Below are 22,345 nucleotides of genomic sequence, written 5' to 3' on the forward strand. Positions count from 1 at the left end.
CCTTCCATTTTGTTGATGGTTCCCTCTGCTCTCATGAACCTCTTTGTTAAGGAAAGCTCCATACGTCACGAAGAGAAAACCCAAGTGATAACATGATGTTAACAATAGAACATTAGTATAAACTCACTAACATCTGGAACAAACTTGACTTTTATGTTTTACAATCCAAAGAGTAATTTTTACTGCTTAATTAAATCACAACATTTGAGAAACAGGCCCATATGGGAATAAAAACTTAAAAGCACTGCCTCAGTTATACAACGCTCTGCCCACCTGAAATCACAGCCCTCCAAAGTATTCCCGGACAAACAAACAATAACAACCCAACCTAGTTAGGGTGAGGAAAGGCCACGACTGCTGAGGGACTTGGCAGGAGTCCTCCAACCCACCCCCCTCCCTGCTGTGACTGGCAGCCGTCATCACTGGAATCAAGGGCACCCGTAATTTACAAAACCCAGACTGCGTTGCTCTGCAGCTCCTACATGCAGTCTGCAAATCAAGAAAGGAGGACTGGCAGGGCACCTGGGTGGCTCAGCGGGTTAAGTGTCCACCTCTTGGTTTCGGCTCAGATCATGAGCCCTCGGTTCGCGAGTTCAAGCCCCATGTGGGGCTCTGTGCTGACAGCGCAGAGCCTACTTGGGATTCTCATTCTCTCTCTCTCTCCCCCCCCTCCCATGCACACGCGTGCTCTCTCAAAATAAACAAATAAACTTAAAAAATAATTTTATTTTTTTATTTTTTTACCAAGAAAGGAGAAGTGGCAAGAAAGGCAGAGACCTACAGAACTAACCATGGAACCAGAGGCTGGATTAGCTCTGTGACAGTATAACAACTATAAAAATTTTTCTCCCTCAAAGAAACAGCAGCTGTCAACCAGTGGAAGGAAAAATGTGTAATGTTATAGAGGGGCTGGTAACAAGGAGATTTAGCCGAAGTGTGGAGAGTGTAAGTAAAAGTAAACAGAAAGGGGGCGCCTGGGTGGCTCAGTCGGTTAAGCAGCCGACTTCGGCTCAGGTCACGATCTTGCGGTCCATGGGTTCGAGCCCCGCGTCGGGTTCTGTGCTGACAGCTCAGAGCCTGGAGCCTGCTTCAGATTCTGTGTCTCCCTCTCTCTCTGACCCTCCCCCGTTCATGCTCTGTCTCTCTCTGTCTCAAAAATAAACATTAAAAAAAAAATTTTTTTTTTAAGTAAAAAAATAAGTAAACAGAAAGAAGTTAGCACACCACACACGAGTAGTCCATCCGTGGCCGAGGCAACTCCCTTTAAGAGCACCCTGTCCTGGGCACCTGCAATGGTCAGGCTGTCCGAAACACGTATTTGCGCTCTACCCTGATTTCTGCAATGCGATGAAACTACATTCAACTTAGAGTCCAGCCAACAGAGACACCACGCAACAGAAAGCTGCCTACGCCACACGCCCAGAGTCTCACTACTGCCCAACCACAGACAGACACAAGGACAAAGCCCCTCTGCCCCAGCACATGGTAACAGTGCTGTGACGGAGCAGGAAAAAGCCTACATTCTACCGACTTAAAGCAAATCAGGAATACTCTCACGCTAGTTAATATGCTTGGCACACGTTCCAAGTGTTCCATGTTTGTTACATGGAGTACACTTCCTGACTGGTATCATTCCTCTTCTCAAGCCACAAGCCTGTTTCCTAAGTCATTAACTTTTAAGACTGATCTTTCACGCAAACATTGATCAGGTATCTATCGATACACGCACTGACATATTTAAAATGTAAAACAAACACAAGTCATAAGTCTAACGAAGTTCGGGAGTGTCTGGCTGGCCCTGTCAGTAGAGTCAGAGTCTACCCTGATCTCAGGGTTGGGAGTTCAAGCCCATGCTGGGTGTAGAGATGAGTTTGGGCAAAATAACAAGACAGCAAATCCTTCCGCATTGCCTGCACCAGCAGGTTATTTCTCCAGCCCCCCAAATCTCCAGCCCTCCTATATGAACCCAAAACTACTAACCTTGGCCTGCAGCGCACACGGTCTCAACCAGACTGCCCCTGTCTTGGACACGAGGTCTGGACTCCTGGCCTCCGCCCGTCAGACTGCACCATGACAGCAGGGGCGTCTCCACCCCCTGGGCCCCGGCCCCCCTCCTGTCTCTCTCCCATGGCCTCCCACGCTCCATCTCTGCCACACCTCCTCACCTGCCATCACCTCTCGCCAGACTGCCCCTCACTTGTCTGCCCCATTCCATCCACCGAGTCAACTCACCTCCCATTTTCCAGCATTGTGTATAAATACGTGTTAGTCAGCACCACTTGGCCTGGACGACTCGCTCACGCAGCGCACCTGAACCCCCTCCCCATTTCAAGGTCCTCTAGATGCTTTAGGAAGGTCTTAGCCCACGCTGCCCTCCTCCGATGACAGGGCCGCCTCCCCCCGCCCCCCGTCTGGGGCGCTCCCCAAGCTCTGCCAGGCCTTCGGCCAGGCTCTGTCACAAGCCCCCCCACTCCTCACTTTTCTGGGATGGGCCTTGCTGCCACTCACTTGAATTCAAGTTATGCTCCTACGACAAATTTTACACCCCCCATCATCCATTTCCAACTAGCTGTTTTACATTTTTACCTGGAAAACGTGCACCTACTTTCCACAGCAGTGTTGCTGGTGTGAGCTTTCCTAAACCTGATGATTTGCCCAGAAATGGAGGGCGGTGGTCAAAGTACGAACTGGAAGACACAAGGCTGACCCTGCATTCACCTGCCTCCAAGAATGGCAGCCAACTCCCTGTTTCTCCTCCCCTCCTCGAGTTCAGGCCCAGGAGCGCTGCAAAGCCTCCTCCCGGTGCCGCTCTGACCTCCATCTGGCCGTCCACCACCTTCACCCTGGGACACACCAGGGGCAGTGCCCTGCCCCCTCCTCGGCAGACCCGGTCTTACACAATTTGAGCCCAGTCCGTTTTCCCAGCTTCATCTGCCGCTGTTTGTTTCCAAGGGCTGCGAGTTCAAACAGGTCTAGCTGGCAAGTCCCACATTACAGCCTATCTCCCAGTCCTTCCCACAGTCTTTGACAGCCTCACCCTGCGTTCTGCACCCCGATATCTCACCGAAGCTTTTCAGTTTTTTTTTAATGTTTATTTATTTGCGAGACACAGAGCGCAAGCAGGGGAGAGGCAGAGAGACAGGGAGACAGAGAATCCGAAGCAGGCTCCAGGCTCTGAGCCGTCAGCACAGAGCCCGACGTGGGGCTCCAACGTACACACAAAGAGACCATGACCTGAGCCAAAGTTGGAAGTTTAACAGATTGAGCCCCCCCAGGTACCCCTTTCACCGATTCTTAAATGACACTTCCCCCGTGACATCTCCCAGACTTCAGAGCCAGAAATGCTTTCTCTCCTCTCAACTCCTATCTCATGTCACAGCACCCCCCCCCAACCTCTCTTCCTTCCCAACCTCAGGGTGGGGCCGTGTCTCAGTCCCTCTGTGCACCCACAACACAGCCTGGCCCAAGGAGCAGTGAGTAAGAGTGACTAAACCAATATAACGTGGGAAAAGCAAAGTGTGTCTAGTCTGACGAGTCCCCTCCATAAGACAAGTAATTCATTCCAGTTGCAAAAAAAAATTTAAGACTGCTCTCCTACTATAAGGCAGCCTGCATTTAGAAAAGCAGTCAGAGAAACCCAGAAGTCAGTGGTACAGAGCTTTGTAACTGTGCCAAATGGGTGAATGGTTACAAAGACATAAAAACAAACCCTGTACTCTTCAAAATCGCCAAGGTCATGGGCACCTCGGCGGCTCAGTCGGTTGAGGATCCTTGGTAGGGGCTCAGGTCATGATCTCACAGTTTGTGAGATTGAGCCCCACATCAGACTCCACACTGACAGCACGCAGCCTGCTTGGGATTCTCTCTCCCTCTCTCTCTCTGCCCCTCCTCCACTCATTCTCATTCTCTCCCTCTCTCTCTCTCAAATAAACAAACTTTAAAACCTGTCAAGGTCATAAAAAACAAGACCCGAGAAACTACTACAGACAGAAGAGACTAAAGAAACATTAACTAAATGTAATGTGGGATCCTGAAACACTAAAAGGACCTCAGTGGAAAAATGGGTGAAATCTGAATGAAGTCTGGGGTTCAATTAATAGTAATATACCAATGTTGATCTCATAGCTTTCACAACCTTAGCAGTGTTATGGGAAATGTTACCATTCAAGAACCTGGTCTAGTACTACTGTGTGTCCTACTTCTGTAGATCTAAAATTATTCCAAAATAAAAGTTTATTTTAAAAAACAAAAAAAAAGCCAGACCTCATCCAGGACAAGTATTTCTACCACATTCACTAACTCCCCATCAATGCCAGACTACACTGGCTGACTGATGGCTGAGTCTTCCCAGAGCCAAGATGGTTCTGGTGAACTGAGGCAAAGCACCAGAGCCAGCTCTATGACCTGATCCAACCTCACGTTATGACCGCATCCACGGAACCCTAGCATAGCCAGCAAAACACAGCTCCCAAAGAGCCCCTATTCTAATCCCTGGAACTTGTGGGTATTTGAGGTCACGCGGCAAAGCTGAATTACGTTTGCAGATGGAATTAAGGTCTAATCAGCAGACAGGGTGCATATGCTAGGTTATCCAGGTGGGCCCAATATAATCACAAGGGTCCTCAAAAGTGGAAGAGTGAGACAGAACAGAGTAGAAAGGAGATGTGACATTGGAAAGTCAGAGAGATGCAAAACTGCAGGATTCCAAGATGGAGAAGAGGGGGGCACCCGGGGGCTCAGACTGCTGAGCGTCCGACTATGGCTCAGGTCACGATCTCACAGCTCTCAAGTTCAAGCCCTGCATCGGGCTCACTGCTCCCCATGCAGTGCACGCTTAGAATCCTCTGTCCCCCTCCTCTCTCTGGCCCCTTTCCCACTGGCGCTCTCTCAATAATAAATGAGACGTTTTTTTTAATTTTATAAAAGCCCTTAAAAAAAAAAAGAAAAAAGGTGGAGAAAGGAGCCACAGGCCCAGGAATGTGAAGAGCCACTAAGAGACGAAGAGGCAAGGAAACAGTGTCCCCCGGAGCCCTCAGCAGGAACTGGCCCTGCCAACACCTGGATTTTCCCCCTTGAGATTCGCGTCAGGCTCCTAGTCTACAGGACTGTACAATAACACATCTATGTGGTTTTAAACCTCCAAGTCTGTGCTAATTTGTTACAGCAGCTATAGAAAAGTAAGTGACACGACTGAAATACAAAAACACAAGCACTCCTCCCAAGTGGGAGTGCACGTGTTTCCCTCACCCCCCCCCCCACGTCCTGTGGCACCATCTAACGTAACTCACCCTTCCTCATCGTCTGTTCCTCAGCCCCCTTGGGCCAACACATTTGGGGGCTTCAAAGAAAACTATCAAGGAAAGGAAAAGAGGAGACTATAGGTTAGATTCCAGGACAAAGATGTTCTTCCCAACTTGCTAACCCCTCACTGCGCCTTTAGCCTTCAAACAGCCTTCTGCAGAAAATGAGAGTTATTGCTTCAACACAGTCCTCTTTAAAACGTCACTCATCTGGGGGCGCCTGGCTGGCGCAGTGGGTGGAGCACGCAGCTCTCAACCTCAGGCTCGTGAGCTCTAGCTCCACGTTGGGTGTGGAGCCTGCTTTAAAAAATTAAGATAAACGAAAATAAATAAAACGTCCATCATCTGATGAGAACCCACTTTTAGAAGAATTAGATCTAATCACTTCTCTGAAAAGAAATAAAGCTCCCGTGTAAATTTCACTAAGGCTGCATCTGCAGAAAATTAAACCATGAGCAAAAGCACAGATCACTTTTCCAAGCTTCATACATAGAGACAAAGGACACAATTCAAAGATTTCCTCTTAAGTGTTAAGGAAAAATTTTCCTACAAGAAAATACTTTGAGTTTTAGCGTATTTAATCTACTAATCTCGAAACTAAAATACTTCAAATTTCAGGTGGACTGTTCTCGACGTAATCCAAACACATCAGGAGCAAATCATCTACGTCTGGAAAGGAAAAAAGTCACAAAGTCTAAACACGCCTTGAAACCGGAGCCCCAGGAAGGGCTGGGGCATTAAACTAAGGACCCTGTCAGTTTCAGACCCCAAAACCTGGGCTTTCTTTTCTATCATCCACAAGGTCAGAGTTTTTCTTTTTAAGTGTTCTGCATATCCTTGAAGTAGCCAGGCATTTTTGTAATTAAAAAAAAAAAAAAATTCCTTCAAGAGTGCTGCTTTGGGGTTTTTTGTTGTTGTTGTTCTTTATTTTTACTTCCTGTTTTACAGGATGTAAAACCACACTTTAGAAACACGGTGCGTGCTAGCAAGGCTTTCTCTCTCAAGAGTAATAAGGTTCTTCACTGCTTCCCTCACCTTCTGTATTTTAGACACATTTATACGGTACACCTGCAATGATTTCAAGTTTACATCATCACACAGCATTAAGTGAAAATCTTATTTTGCTAGATATGAATGCAGTGGAACACAAAGCAATCATAACTGAGGCCAAAACCTTGCGCAAACTTCTCATTATTTAGAAAGTCATTATTCCAGGACATTAGCATCCTGGCGCTGGAGCCTGCCATTACAAGGAGTGGGGCACTTTCTATTAATGCCCTGAGAAAAGAACTCTATTTGCTACATTTTAGATGAAAACTAACCTCTGATATCACATTTATTAAGCACTCACAAGTTAAAATTTCAATTTCACCATTCTAAAAGGGCACATTGTACAGTTAAACAATTGGAGGGGAGGGGGATTTTATGAAATTTTATTTAACCTTGACAAAAATTGTGATCTAGGTGATCGAAAATGTTTTACGTTGAGAAAAGGCCAACACTTTTATACAGTGAACTGGTGCGCACTGGTTTCTTTACAAGTGGAAAACGAGTGCCTACAGATTTTGAGGCTAATAAATAATTCACTGCACAGATGCCAAGGGCAGAGCTGGCAACTTGGGTCCTGCCCTCAGCCAGCCGGGAAGGACACTGTAACTCCCACAACGGCCTCGGCCTAGGCGGGGGTGGCCGGCAGCCTCCACCCGGCAACAGAACTGTCAGTCCTTCCAGCCCTTGGAAACCTCAGCCGTACTAATGGGACAGACCTCTTTTATTTTCACAATGCAAACCCACTCAACTCTTTAGTCACAGATCAGGTTCAAAACTGTGGGATTTCTTAGGTTTTAGAATGGTGTCCCTAAATGCTTTCAACCACAACCAATTCCCCTCACCCCTTACTTACCTAAAAAGTTAAAACCACACAAATTAAGCACACTCTTATCCAAACCAAAAATTCAAGTCTCTGTCACCCAAATTATAACCATAATTAGTCTCTTCAAAAATCAATCTTTTTGCCAATTACGTAACAGGTTCACTTTTTTTTTTTTTTAATCAGAAAACATAAGTGGTAAAAAAAAAAAAAATAACATACAGTTCCATTTTGGTGGATTTCCCTCCAAAGAGATTACTTTTTTGGTCATCAAGATGCTAAAACTGGGGTAGGAAGGACATTAAGGTGCCAACTCCATTCTGGAGAATTTATATTTAAACAGAAGCTTTAGCCTCAAAGCTCAGGAGCATTTATTACAACAGCTTACGAGTCAAAAAAAAAAAGGTAAGATAAAATGCTAAAACTTTCCAGGTACTCCACTGCCACACTAAACCACTGCTTACGTTACAAGGGGCCAGAAGGTGCTCAAAGTTCTAAACTAAACACAGCAGGAAACTACACTCAGCAGGCTTTCACCTTTGCCCCGAAAGCAGCAATCTCACTAAAACCGCTTCCAGGAGGCATTTTCCTTCCCACAAAGACAACCTTTCCGTTAATTATTGTCCTTAGGTGTTGTTGTGTGCCGATCTTAAATGTCAGATCCCATACCTTTGTCTAAATTGTAAAGAAAATTTGTAATGAAAACATATGGAAAAATGGCTGAAATCACATAGCATCATTCCTAGTCAAATAAATGAAAGTTCCTCATCCCAAGTTTCTCCTTTCAAAGTCATTCAAATACTGTATTTCCATATAGAGTCTTTAAACAATTCAACAAGTCTTTCTTGAGCTACTTCTAGAACAAGTGTCATGCCCTAGGAGCAATCACAGAGACCAACCCCATTGTCACTAAGCATGCAGTCCTTCTTTTCACAGGGCAGATGTAATCCAACCACTGCGTATTCCATCAATTCTGCTAAGTCCTTTTGTATTTATTTATTAACGTCTTCGAGAGAGGCAGTAAAGCAGGGGAGAAGGGGGGAGGCGGGGGGGGGGGCGGGAGAGGGAGAGAGAGAACCTTAAACAGGCTCCACGCTTAGCGCAGAGCACAGCGCAGGGCTCGACCCCACAACCCTGGGATCATGACCTGGGCTGAAATCAAGAGCTGGAAGCTCAACCAACTAAGCCGCCCAGGCCCCCAACTGTGTTTATGTGGCTCTAACAAGGTGGGGTGGCATATTCCTTGGGAGTGAATATTTGACTAAGACCCAGAGGCTGGAGGGAGTCATCCTGTAGCTCCGGACGAGCAAAGATTTGCAAGGGAGGCAACAATGTGCACTCAGCAGGGCCCTGTTCCAGACGGAGGACCAGCATGTGTCGAGGCCATGAGAGAATACGGCACGTGTCCCAACCCAGGAAATGGAAGCCAATGTAGCCAAAGCATCCGGAGTTAAGAGGGAGAGTGATGGGGGATCACATGGGGGGCTTCGGGGGAAGAGGTCACGCAATTAGGGTTAGATGGTTAATAACCACTTGGGACCTTACCATAAAAATAACATCTGTAGTTCTACGGTACCATAAAACACTATTTACAGACAGTTTTGAGTGTGGAGGGAGAGAAACAGAGTTAAGCACAGAAGAATAACAAAAACCAACAAGGAAACACATAGCTTGGTCTGACTTGGCTTAAAAGATACCAGGAAAAAGACCCATCAAACAGAAAAAAGAGCCACCTCGGAATAGAAACATCTTGATCAGAATTAACAACCTAGTTGTTAAAGTGGATCATTTCCTAAGCCTTTTAGGCTTTCTATGCTGATTATCTCTAACTGCCTGAGTTCCAGGAGCTGAGGACTGACCCCTTCTTTCCTACAGCTGTAAAATAAAACTGGAAAAGTTGAATTGCACAAAAAAATCCATTTGAAATACAACTAACAGAACACATACTGGGGCACCCGGGTGGCTCAGTCGGTTAAGCGTCCGACTTCGGCTCAGGTCACGATCTCACAGTTCATGGGTTCAAGCCCCTCATCAGGCTCTGTGCCGCCAGCTCGGAGCCTGGAGCCCGCTTCGGATCCTGTGTTCTCCCTCTCTCTCTGCCCCTCCCCCGCTCATGCTCAATCTCTCCCTCAAAAGTAAACAAACAAAAAAATTAAGAAAACGCATAGTAAAAAATGTCAGGACAATGACTTTTAGTTATTGGGGTTCGTTTAATTTCTTCAGGAGGCTCTCGTCAAACGGGCCACGCAAAACGCGCCCGCCCAGGGCATGGACCGACCCGACGGCAGTAAGTGACACAGTGCGCCATCAGCATTCTGCCCTTTAACTAGCAGATATCCTATTAGAGAAAGCTCACCCACCACGCTTACCATGTGAGGGACGAAGGGCCTTACACGGGGCAGCGGACGGATCAAAACACGTATTTTGGCAACAAATGCAGATTATGCACTGACACTCTCTAATTATGTTATTTCATTGATAATGGGCTCGTTGCCCGTATGCAAAATAACTGTGCTACACTGGATAAAACATAACCTTACTGTATCAAATGTACTTAAAAATCCAAGGCACACACAGCTTCCAGAAAAATACTCTCAAATACAAACAGCAGAGCTCAGCTCTGTCCGTGGAAAGTTCTGCTTGTCACCGTATCAACACTGTAATTACAGAGAACATGACAGCCTCCAGTCGTAAGCAGCCCATCTGGTTTAGAGAGATGAACGGCGGTGCCGTGTGATTAGCGTGGCTGGTCTGCAGCGGGTCTAGAACATCTGACAGGCCCCAGCGAGGAAGACAGCTGACACGAAGTTAGAACTGCAAATGAGGAACTTGAGACTATGTGACACCTTTCAAAACAAACTTCTGGTAAATTCTATGTATATTTTGCCACAACTTAAAACAATATCGAGGGAAAAAACCTCTGAAAGTTTCAAAGTTGGATCAAGTTTAGCAATACCTTGAGGGAGCTTTTTAACTAAGTCAGGAGGCACGCACAAAGGACACAGAAAAATGTCAAAGCTACTTGGTCTTTGTCTCCTCCCAGCCCATTCAGGAGGGCCAGCCTACCGACCGACCGACCGACCGACCGACCGACCGGGATCCAGCTCGGAGCACCAACTACACAGAGGACAGCAGCTGAATGGAGGGCGGGGGAGGCAACTCCGAGATAAGGATCCGATTCAAGGGTCACAATCAAAGTTGAGCAAGATGTTTTTCCTTTTTTCTTTTTTTAACTGCAGTTTCAAAGGAATATCAGAAGACTTGTGCAATCAGTCTCCAAAGACACAACACAGAGCAGGTCTTCCGGGACAACGTTTCGGATGAGAAATCAAGGTCTCCAAATGAACGGAACACACGTCTGGGGGTCTCTGGTTTGCAACTATTCAAGCTATGCCATTGACCGGGTTTGCAGGAACCAAAATAGCAACTGTTTCAACGGCGCTCTTTCCACCAGCAAGATCCTGTTACACAGCTTTGCTGAGCGCCGCTCCGCACTCCGCCACAGGCACCAAAATACTCCAAGGTTTGCAACTCAACAACTGTGCGCACTTTCACTCCTTAGCTTAAAAGGAATGTTGAGCATACTGCTCAAATCACTTCAAAAACTGCCACCTTACAAGAAAGCCTGAAATTCGATTTTTCCACCGGGAAATCTGCAAAACCATCCTGTTCTTGCAAAGGGATACAAAACTTCCTATAACCTGTAGAAACCAGGAAACCTAGGCATGCCGCATCTCAACTGCCGGAGAGAAAATGGTTTTCAAAGCACAGGGCCAGCTTAGGCCAGCTTAATCTTTCAAAGCCTCTTCCAAAAACCCTTGGACGCCGAGATACAGGCTAGCTTTCCAACAGAACAGCAGAAGCAGTAAAACCTTGATGAGGCACCAGGAAAAAAGCAGACCTCAAGAAAAACGAAGAGTTCTTCACCCCCATCCACAAACGGCAAAGATACAAAATTTAACAGCACAATCCCTCTTTGAGAGAAGACTGAATCCATGTGGCATGGCCAGCCACACACACACACACACACACACACACACACACACACTCGCTCACTCACTCACTCACACACACACACACACACACACACACTCACACACTCACTCACTCACTCACTCGCAGCTACCGCCCTGCCAGGGGATGATGAAATGAGGAACGGAAATTAACATTTCAGGCAACGTCTCACATTGTTCCTTGAGGCCAAGGACTGCTGTTGCAGCCGCCACCGCCACCGCTTCCCTCCCACCCGCCCCCCAGTCCCGCCTACCCTCCCCCCAGACGACACCCCCGCGCCGCTGCCCCGCATTCCTGCCCCTCCGCGGGCCTACGCGCGCCTCCTGCACCCCCGGCGCCCCCACTCTCCCTTCACGACTCCCGTCCGCCCGCCCCCTCCGGCTCGGAGCCCGAGAACCGCCTGCTCCCATTTCAAAACAGTGATAATAATAGGGACGCTGGGAATAACAACTACAACCGACACTGCGAACGCACCCCTCCCTCGGGTCAGAGGTCGGCGCACCCGCTCCCCAGGTGCCCGGGGCCCCCGTCGGCCCCTCACGGCCGCCCCGAGCCCTCCCAAGTCCCCCAGGCGCACTCTCAACCCCTCACGGCTGCCCAGCCCCCCCCCCCGCCCCCCGCCAGGCCCCCCTGGAGCCCCCGTCGGCCCCGCGCGGCTGCCCAGAGCCCCCGCAGGCCCCTCACGGCTGTCTGGGCCCCCAGGCCCACCCAGAGCCGCCGTCAGTTCCTTCACGGCTGCCCCTGGCCCCGCAGGCCCACCCATGAACCCCACCCGGAGCCCCTCACGGCGGCCCCGGGGCCTCCAGGCCCACCCGGAGCCCCTCAGGGCTGCCCGGGCCTCCCAGGCCCACCCGCAGCCCAGCGTCGGCCCTCCACGGCTGCCCGGGCGCACCCCCCCCCCGCTTCCGGCCCCTCAGGGGCCCCCCGTCAGCCCCTCACGGCTGCTCGGGCCCCCCGGAGCCCCAAGTCGGCCCCTCGGGCCCCCCGGCGCCTGCCGCGCTGCTCCGCCAAGAGAGGAGGCCTGCAGGCCTCGAGGCGGCCCCACGCCCGGGCGCCCGCCCCGACCCCCGGCCCGGCCCGCGGCGGCTCTCACCGGCTCCCGGCTGCACGGCTCCGCGGGGCTCAGCGGCGGCGCGCGGGCGAGGCCATGCAGCCCCAGCCCGTCCCCCGGCCCGAGCGGGAAGGCGGCGGCGGCGGCGGCGGCGGGCTCCGAGCGCCGGCGAAGCGGCGAGGCCGGCGGGAGGCGAGCCCGCCCCTCGGGCGCGGCCAGGCTCGGGCGGCGCCGCGGCGGCGCGGGCGCTCACTGAGGGGACGTCGGGCCGCGCGCTCGGCGGCGGCGCCTCCCCGCCTGGGGCCCTCGCTCCATCGCGCTCCGGCTCGGCGGCCTCTGGCTCCCGGACCCGGCGGCGGCTGCGGCGGGCGCCGGCCGCATGAGACGCCGCCGCCCATTGGCCCGCCGTATCCGCCTCCGCCATTGGCCCGCTGCGGCCGGGCACAGGACTGCGCACGTCACGGCGTCGGGGAGGAAGTGCGCCGGCGGGGGTGAAGGGGCGGCAGCGAGAGGGACAGCTTCGGTGACAGGCCTGAGGCGGGACCAGACGACGTTCCAGGACGGATTGGTCAAGGTCGTGCGTCCGGGCGCACGGCACGTTGGGAAGCGAGCAGCTGGATTGGCTGCTTGCCTCGCAGAGGGGGCGGGCCTTTTGTTCCCGGACGCGACGATTGGTCTTTCCAAACGCCGGCAGCGACGAGGGGAACGGTCGAAAGCCGGGATCCAGCGTCCACGGAGCGGGGAGATGAGGTATCGGCGGCGCTGGGCCTCAGCCCGGCAGCCTCGGCCCCTGGTCCGAGTCCCCCCCGCCCGCGCGGCTTGAGGAGACCAGGCGGCGCGCGCTGGTGCGGGCGGACCGCGGCCGTCGCGCCCCTGCCCTGTGGTTAAGTGGAGGCGCGCGCGGTGCTCCGCGTGCGGCGGGTGCGGGCAGCGCGGGAAGCAAGGACCGCGCCCGCCTCGCAGGGCCACCGGGAGGACTGCGCGAGGAGTGTGCGCGGCGCTTGGCCGGGACTCGGCACGTAGGAAACTGGAAGCGGCGGTCCCTCCGCAGCGGCTGCCTTCCACGCTCCGATTTCCCCGCTCCCAGCCAGTAACTTCCCTGGGTGAGCGGGGCGCCGTGGGCTGTCGAGCACCCTCGGGATGATGACCCAGGGTCCCGGTGGACACCTCATTGTAAGGATTCCCTGGGAACACTGATAAAATTGGGACTCCGGACCCCACGCCCACTTGCGTAAATCTAGATGGAGGGAAGGAGGAATTAGGATTTTCTATGTTGGTCTCTGATAATACTCATCCTTGGAAAATTTTCAAAATCACTGACCTTAGCCAATCCAATACTCTCTAGAGGGAATTTGCCTTGGAAATAGTCTGACAAGGTAAAAGCAAAGAATTTTGACAGAAACAGAACTTGTAAGTAAAAACTACAGGAGAGACAAGAAATGCAGAGTAGGGGCGCCTGGGTGGCTCAGTCGGTTGAGCGTCCGACTTTCGCTCAGGTCACGATCTCGCGGTCCGTGAGTTCGAGCCCCGCGTCGGGCTCTGTGCTGACAGCTCAGAGCCTGGAGCCTGCTTCAAATTCTGTGTCTCCCTCTCTCTCTGCTCCTCCCCTGTTCATGCTGTCTCTCTCTGTCTCAAAAATAAACAAACATTAAAAAAATTAAAAAAAAAAAAAGAAATGCAGAGTAAAGTGAAAGAAGCCATTTAGTGCATTTATTCAGAGAGGTTTATTGCCATGGGCCAAACACTATATCAAGCCCTGGAAAGTCGACGGGAACAGAGCAGGTGGAGTCTCTACCAGCTGGGATTTAGCGTCAGGCGGGGAAAACGTGTTTATCAAACAGCCACACAATATGCACTTTGAGAAAGACGTACAAGGAGTTATGAAAGAATATTGAGTGAAAACCAGGTCTAGTCTGGGGGAGTGGCTTGCAAAAGATTTCCATAAGGTGTTACACTCGAACTGCTGCTGTCAGAAGTCTGAGGAAGAGGTGAGTAGATGGGAGAATATTCTAGGTCTGCTGTCCAATAGGATAGCTTCTAGCCACATAGGACTGTTAAGTACTGGAGATGTGAGTCCAAACTGACATGTACTGTGAATATAAAATACACACCAGATTTCAGACTTAGCATGAAGAAGAAAAGAATGTAAAATATCTCAAAAAAATGTTTTTATTACACATGGAAGTGATAGTACTTTGGATAATGGCATTAAATAAAATAGAGCTTTGAAACTAATTTTATCCTTTTTTTTTCCCCTAATCATTGCTACCAGGAAATTTTGTTTTTATTACTAAGAAATGTTACTTTGTATAAGCAGGCTCCACACCCAACATGGGCCTCGAACTCTCCACCCGGAGATCAAGAGTTGGAGGCTGTACCAACTGAGCTAGCCAGGCACCCCAACTGCTAGGAAATTTTCAATGCCATCCTGGCTGCATTCAGTTTCGTGGGCAAAGGAGCAAGCTAACTGGTGCCCTTAAGTTGGACAGGGTTGCGGTGGCCCAAGGGGCCATATTCACGTATTTAAGGCTTTTAGGTGCCCGCTGTGTTTTCAGCACTGTTGTAAGACCTCCGTGAAATACAGGGCAATGGGGGCAGAGGAGGCATGCTGTTTAATATAAGTTAGTAGGTGAAGAACCCAGATAAGATCGTCTTTGAGGAGGACCCCGGAGGTGAAGCAAGGCATGATTTGGAGAAAATCACCCCAGATGGGGCAGGAAGGAGCCCCACGAGCACAGAGTAAAGCCCAGGCAAACAAGAGGAGGAAGACGTCTGAGCAAGGGTCCCACTCGGAGTTGGGAAATCACCCTAAGCCACTGCAGGGTCGCAGGACCATGAGCCGTGGCCTGACCTGTTGAAGGATCACTCGGGACGACGAGAGCACAGAGAAGGTGGGGCGAGGCAGCAGTGCCATTGTGCCCTCGAGTCTGGGATGTGCTTTGAAGACAGAGTTGGCAGGACTTGTGGGTTGTAAGAGAGAAGGGTCTGGGCTGAAGTCACCACCGGATGGCAGGGCTCCAGGGGGGATAGAGCTTTGGGCTGAAAAACTGGGAGTTTACTTTTATACAGTTAAGTGCAAGATGCTTGGGTCTCCATGTGGGTGATGGGTTGGGGGGGGGCAACCACAGAAAGCAGAGAGGTAGCTAGGCACAGGTGAGGCCTCGCAGGCACACAAATGATTTTTTTTTTCAAGTTTATTTTTGAGAGAGAGAGAGGGAGACACAGGAACAGAAGCAGGCTCCAGGTCCCAGCTGTCAGCGCAGAGCCCGATTTGGGGCTCAAACTCACAAACCCAGAGATCGTGACCTGAGCCCACGTCGATGCTTAACTGACTGAGCCCCCCAGGTGCCCTGGCACACGAATGATTTTTTTAGCCTGCAAGCAGCACCTGCCAGTGAAGGGCTTTAATCAGGAAGCACAGAGACAGAGTCCTGTTCTCAAACAGCGCCTTTGAACCAGAGTGAAGGTTGAGACCAGGATGAGAGGCCAGGTGGGAAGCTGTTGCAATAGTTCCAGAGAAAAGAGAAGCAGGAAGGGGGGTGGCGAAGCGGTGAGGACGGCAGAGTAGGAGAGCAGGGGCCAGGTGGCGGCAGCATGGCTGAGGCTGGGGGGCCTGACGGGGGCTACCGAAGAGCCCGCATTGCCACACCTTCCACTTTTTTCCATGGAAAGCAGAAACCAAATTTTTATAGGACGGTTCAGTAAAAGCAATGTGCCAAACGTGTGGGCCAAACGAAACAAATTAGATCCACAAATTCCTCCTCTGGATCCCCACAGGCTTTCCTGGCAAGCCTGTTTGCTTTGATGCAGTTACCTGGACCCACCGGGAGATTCAGGTTCAAGAAACCAAGATCCTGCCCAAAGCATTTATGTTGCAGTATGTCTCTGTTCCCCAGGAGCCAAAAAAAAAAGAAATTATCGATTAGACATAAGCCAAATGTGGCTTCGGAAAAATCCAGTGCCCTGGTGATGCTTGACGCCCTCCCAGAGAAGAAATGATGTGACCTTTTACCCCTAAGCCAAGCTGCTTGGAGTGACTCTCCACCCTCCGCAGGACACCACCTGTCCCCCCCCCCCTCCCCCCCACGTGGACCCGGAGAGTGATGGTGCACGGGTGAGGCTCTTCTCGCCCTTGCAAAGCTGCCGGAGGCCGCTGCTGAAAGGGAGGCGGCCCAGCCACCTTGTTTTCTGTCTGCTTCCTCTTCTACACAAGTGGCAGAAGTGGCCAGAGCAGGCCCACATTCTGACCCCTTCCCTTCTGCCTGTTACCCCGAGGCCAAGCCAGCCCCGCCTCAGCCCTGTGGTCAACCCCAGCTCTCCAGCATTCTTCACATTAGAATTTGGAACCACAACGGATTCTCACATGCTTTGCTGCCACCGTAGCTCGTGACGCACGGCCCTCCCAAACCTCAGAGGAAGGACTAACTGCTGTGTGCGGCAAGAGTCAGATGTTCCTGGGACCCCTGGCCCCAGGACCACCGAGGCCACCCCGTCATTTTTAAAACTTTGGACCCAGTATCTTTTCTGTAGCCTACCGGTTTTTATGTCATTTTAAAATCGATATGAAGTATTCTTCTCTTCAATTTCTCACAAATCCAACTAGAAAGGTTGAGAGTAAAAATAAGTCTTCCTAAGACTTCTTTTCCTAGCGAGGGTGTCATAATATTGCATAATGTGTTTTATGTAATGAACGTCAGCTTGCAGAAAGCACGGAGCTTACTCAGCTGGGAGATGAATTGTGTACTCATTCAACAAATGCGTGGGTGCCTGCCGTGTGCTGGACAGCATTACAGCAGAGGCAGAACACAAATCTCTCAAACACTTTCATGGCCCAGACGGGGACTGAAAGACGGTCTTGTGGCTCTGCAGCTGGCATAGAACATTCCAGAAGCTTGGGTGGGTGGCCATGGTCAGGAAGTGATGTGACACCCATCTGCAGCCCCTCTCTGGGGTTTGTGAAGGAGCCATGGAGGCTTTGTCCTATGCAATCCCTGGAAACCAGCCCCTGCGGTACAGCTGAGCCCTACTGGTAAGGTGGTTGGGACGCCAGCCCTGGGGGGACCACAGTGCTCAGTGGCCGGAATGGTCCATTCACATCCTTTCGCTAATGCTGAATTCAGGGATGATTTAATAACAAACTCCCCAAACTGTCCCTGGGTACTTCAAGATATCTTTAGCTGAAGAGGAACTCACAAAAGATAATCTTGAATCTAATCTGAGTCCCCTTTTTATTTTTTTAGTAATCTCTACACCCAACGTGGAGCTCGAACTCATGACCCTGAGATCAAGAATTACATGCTCTTCTGACTGAGCCAGCCAGGCACCCTCAAGTTCCCTTTTTAAGCGTATAAAATTCACATATCTTTGATAAAGAATAACCCTAATGACATTGGAATTGCCATGATTGAGACCAGGGGTTCACCAACTGTGGTTCAGGGACCCCTGGAGGCCGCCCAAGACCTTTCTGGGGGTCAGCAAAAGTCTGGCAGTTTGGAGGGCGTGGCTGCAGGCTGTCAGCAAAGGCAGCTATTCTCAAGAAGGCAATCCAGAGCCCTGGGGTCTGGAAGATTGAGTTGAATGTCACCAGACTGGAAGGTGTACCAGTTAACAAGGGAAGGAGGGAGAGAGGAGTGGTCCCACTGAGTCTGGGGGGAGGGTGAAAGGCTGTGTGCCAAGATAGAGAAGCACCAGGCCTCAGCAGTTTGGAGCTAGCAGATGGCCGCTGGAGCTGTCCTGCAGGTCACGTATGTACCAGCCTGGTGGTGAGAAGCAGAAACCTTTGGAGATGAGCTTGCTGGAGGGGACGTCCAGGCCCAGGCGGCAGAAGCCCGGAGGATGTCAGTCACTCAGCACCCTCCTGGAGCAGGGAGCCTGGGAACGCTCACCCCTCCCTGCTTCACCAGCCTGCTCAGAGACGGAGACTGCGCTTTATGGGTACACGTCTCTTTCAAAACAATTATACGGCACTGGGGACAGCAGAGATGCTCAGTATTAAAGGAATTAGTCAAAGTTGTCCCTGAAACCCAGCTTTACTTTGCAACTTTATTTAATTTTTTTTTTTTTTTTTTTTTTTTTTTTTTTTTTTTAATGTTTGTTTATTTTTGAGACAGAGGGAGACAGAACATGAGTTGGGGAGGGGCATAGAGAGAAGGAGACACAGATTCTGAAACAGGCTCTGGGCTCTGAGCTGTCAGCACAGAGCCAGATGCGGGGCTCGAACCCACGAACCGTGAGATCATGACCCGAGCCGAAGTCGGACGCTTAACCGACTGAGCCACCCAGGCGCCCCTACTTTGCAACTTTAAAAAGTATTCAGGGGGTGCCTGGGTGGCTCGGTCTGTTGAGCGTCCGACTTCGGCTCAGGTCATGATCTCGCGGTCCGTGGGTTCGAGCCCCGCGTCGGGCTCTGTGCTGACGGCTCGGAGCCCGGAGCCTGCTTCGGATTCTGTGTCTCCCTCTCTCTCTGCCCCTCCCCTGCTCATGCTCTGTCTCTCTCTGTCTCAAAAATAAATAAAAAATAAAAAAAAAATAAAATAAAAATAAAAAGTATTCAGAAAATAAAAGGAAGAAAAGAAAGAAAAGAAATGCTACGGGGCTGCTGCTGTGTTTCAGTGTTGAATGTGTCCCCTTCCAGTGTCCCCTTCCAGTGACCCTGTGGGTGGCACCCACACTGTCCAGCAAGGCTGGCTTCTTGGCACCTGCTAACCGCAGAGCTCCCAGGCGAATGTTTGAGTCCCTCCCTTCTGCCTGGAGACAGGTTACGCCCATAGTCTATGGGCTCTGGGTCACTTTGTTTATTCTGCTCAAGAACCTGTAACCTTGGGGCACCTGGGGGGCTTGGTTAAGCATCCAGCTCTTGGCTTTGGCTCAGGTCATGATCTCAGAGGTTGTGGGTTAGAGCCCCACATTGTGCTCTGTGCTGACAGCATAGAGCCTGCTTGGGATTCTCTCTCTTCCTCTCCCTCTTTGCCCCTACCCTGCTCACTCACTCTCTCTCAAAATAGATAAATAAACTTAAAAAGGATATTTAAAAAAGAATAATAATAGTAAAAATAATAGAGTCCCTTTCTCTGTGAAGTCGGCCCTGGCCACCCCATCTCACACTTTGTCTCTGCAATCACTTACAATCTCACGGACTGTGTGCTTTGCTGACGTGGCTGACTTTTGTTTCTCACTAGAACAGAAGCTCAGTGAGGACAAGCATCTGTCCACTGCTGTGTCCCTAGCACCTAGGTCGTGGCCACAGAGTAAGTACCTGTTAAGGGAAATTTCATTTTATCCCACAAAAATCTATTTTTTTCTCCAGGTTCTTTCATTTTCTGCGACTGCTTTGAGGGCCTCTCACCAATCCCCCAAAAGTCACCACCTGCCCCTTTTGCCCTCCCTCCCCTTCCCCATCTTTCCTTTAGAACCTGTAACAGCTCTGGGGAAGGGGGGGGCTCTTTCCCCTACCCCTCTGTATCTCTCCTCCTTTCTTTTGGCCTGGTTTTGTCCCTTCTCTTTTTGTTCTGCTCTACAGAACACGCAGGAATGAGCCAGCAGTCTCTGAGAACCAGGCGTTAGAAGGTCTCAGTGAACAAAGGCAAGGTTTTCCTTAGCGGGAGGCACACAAGGGAGGGATGTCTGGGAACACTGGCCTGTCGCTGTGTCTCTCCCTGTTACACTGCGGCTGTCCGAGTTCAGGGTGCCTCACGGCAACTTCTACGGAAGTAGGTCCACCGTTGATTTGCTGAAAAGCCATGATGGCCATAGACCTCTAGGATCTAGCAAGCTGGTGAACACTCGGTGCCTTAATGGAAGGGCACAGAGACCTAGGACCGTCCTTGTTCAGGGGAAGAGCATGCTCTGTCCAACCCCGCGAAAAGGAGTCGCTCGGCTGCCCGCTGCTGACTGTGGGTCAGGGAGCGGAGACACGGCGGACCTGGTCACTGGCTACATCCTAGACCAGCAAGCAGAGGACCCTGTTGGCTACAGGGCACATTCAACTGCAAGCGGTCTGGGGGACCATGTACAAAAAGTGAATGCCTTCTTCCTTCAAATGTCTTCTCATTCCCCGAAACAAGTGACCCCTGGGGCCAGGGAGATAGCAAGCTAGGACTGCCAGGAATAGCTATAAACCAGACATCCAGACGTGGTCCCTCTCTGCTGGTAGCTGAACCCAGATGAGACTTCTGAGCCCACACTGGGGGGTTATGGAGGGAGGGACCCCGGGCCTCTGGCCAGTGACGACTCCCCAGTAGCTAGTGAACCTGGACAGGCAAACCCCAACTTGGACCAACAACACCCCAAAAACCCAACATAAACTTGCATCTAAAGAAACGGGGCGGCTCGTGATGAGGAGACGAGGTGGGGGGTCCCACCCGCAGTGACTGGATCTAGGGGCGCAAACCAGGTTGCCCCACGCCTCACCTGCAGCCTTTGCTCCTTTACACGTGGGCCTCCTTCTCGCCAACCACGGTTGGCTTTCTCCACAGGGTGGGAAAGGGGGGAGCGGCCTGCTCGGTCCATCCTCTCTATGACCCCAAAGGCAGTCCCTTCATCTTCAAACAGGAGCTCTAAGGAAGGACGCCATTGGCTGACTTTGCATTTCTGAACCAATCGTGGCGCGGATTAATGCAGCCCTAGGAAGGGCTGGGGTCGCGTGACCAGGGGATCAGGATCGGAGGGGTGGATGTTGCTGAACAGACATGAACAACAGACACCTTCTGTAATCATCACTGTGGTCAGCAGGCTCTCAGGAGACCCTCGACGATGCCCACCCCCTGGAATTCACACCCTGGGGCCGTCCCTGCCACACGCTCCACGTGGTGAAGAGCTCAGGTCTCCTGCCAACAGCCAGGTGAGGGCACCCCCTGGAGAGCCACCCTCCAGCACCAGGAAAGCTTCACCTGGACCGCACCCTTGGGTAAGAGCCAAAACTACTTTCTCAACCACACCCGGACGCCCAATCCTCAGAAAACCGTGTGACACAATGAACATTGTTCTAACTTGCCAAGTGTCAGGCTGATTTGTTCCCTAGCAATGGACGGCCGATCGAAGCAACACAGCAAGCTAAGTTAATACATTCAGTAAGTGCTGTCCAGAGCTATGAGGGGTAGCAGTCCGCAGAGAGGGCGTGGACCCTGCCCTTTCCAGGTGTCCCCCGAGACTGGTCCAGAATCTCACACCCAGCAGTCTAGTGAAACACGGAGCATACGTGGCTCTTTAGTCACACACAAATTTCTATACAGGTTGTTTGCGAGTAGAAATGGACTTTTTATCCCTTTAAGAACAAAATCTGTGATTACAAAATCTCATACATATGGTGACTAAAACCCAGCTAACAAGCGATATGAGAAGAAATCACTTCCTAAGAAAGATCTTTAGTTCAGAAACAAAACCTCCCAAAATTCAAAGAAATGAACGAGTTTATTCATATGCTCCACAAGGAAGTATATCTTATAGAAGACGTCCTAATATTGGCCAAATACCTCGTTGTAGAACAGGTCACTCAGAGCTCTGTGACTCAGCCTTGGCAGCAGGAGCTCAGCAGAGTGACTCTGGGAGCAGTGCTTGCACCGTGCAACCATCCCAGGGCCTCAGAGGCCAGGGCAAGTGTGGAAGCACCTGTTCTAAGAAAAGAGAAACAGCTTACTTTACTTGCTGCCAAGCTGCCCAATTTAGGAAGAAGCAAATAATTGCTCTGATAGGAGAAAGGAAGCCTAGATATTAAAACCAAAAACGGCCCAAAAGATCAATTTCTGTCTTGACTGCTAACATGTCATTCCTGTTTCACAGACAAGGAGGACAGATGGGGAGCAGCTTGCCTGAAGCAGGAACTTGAGAGCCCAGGACCCCCACCAGCCAAGGAACAGCTGCAGGGGTGGGAGCAGCAGAGGTCCTCTCTGCCCCCTCCTTCCACACCCCCCACCAAGGGTCGCCTGGCTCACAAACACACCTGGTGTCGGAGTGGCAATGCGGGAGTCTAGGACATGGGACTGCAACCCGTTCACCGTGAGGTTGCCTCCGCCAGTTAAGGGAAGCCGCATCCTGATGGACACTGAGTGCACAGAGCCGAGGAAGGACAGTTGAGTAAACGGAGGTTAAGGGGGGGGGCACCTGGGAGCTCAG

General features: G+C 51.1%; 1 protein-coding gene and 1 long non-coding RNA gene across 9 annotated transcripts in view; one reads left to right on the forward strand and one right to left on the reverse strand.

The window, feature by feature from the left end:
- The window catches only part of ANKRD11 (ankyrin repeat domain containing 11), a 179,837-nt gene extending 167,465 nt beyond the window's left edge, over positions 1 to 12,372 (reverse strand). For all 3 annotated transcript variants that reach the window (XM_047078945.1, XM_047078946.1, XM_047078948.1), the window contains exon 1: positions 12,278 to 12,372. The gene's annotated coding sequence lies outside the window, so the exon portion shown is untranslated. The remainder of the gene's footprint in view (positions 1 to 12,277) is intronic.
- Positions 12,373 to 12,933: 561 nt separating this feature from the next.
- LOC124511588 (uncharacterized) lies at positions 12,934 to 22,216 on the forward strand. 6 transcript variants are annotated; one of them, XR_006961938.1, is made up of 5 exons: positions 15,534 to 17,264; positions 17,476 to 18,169; positions 19,414 to 19,482; positions 20,966 to 21,140; positions 22,013 to 22,216. It is a non-coding gene; the product is annotated as an uncharacterized LOC124511588 (long non-coding RNA). The 6 variants fall into 6 exon arrangements; XR_006961937.1 differs by lacking the exons at positions 15,534 to 17,264; positions 17,476 to 18,169 and adding an exon at positions 12,934 to 13,408 and having other exon boundaries at positions 20,786 to 21,140; XR_006961934.1 differs by lacking the exons at positions 15,534 to 17,264; positions 17,476 to 18,169 and adding an exon at positions 12,934 to 13,408.
- The last annotated feature ends 129 nt before the right edge of the window (positions 22,217 to 22,345 follow it).

This window comes from Lynx rufus, unplaced genomic scaffold, assembly GCF_022079265.1.
Source record: "Lynx rufus isolate CCGP_SWC_20201006 ecotype Redwood Valley unplaced genomic scaffold, mLynRuf1.p SCAF_16, whole genome shotgun sequence".
NCBI lineage: Eukaryota > Metazoa > Chordata > Mammalia > Carnivora > Felidae > Lynx > Lynx rufus.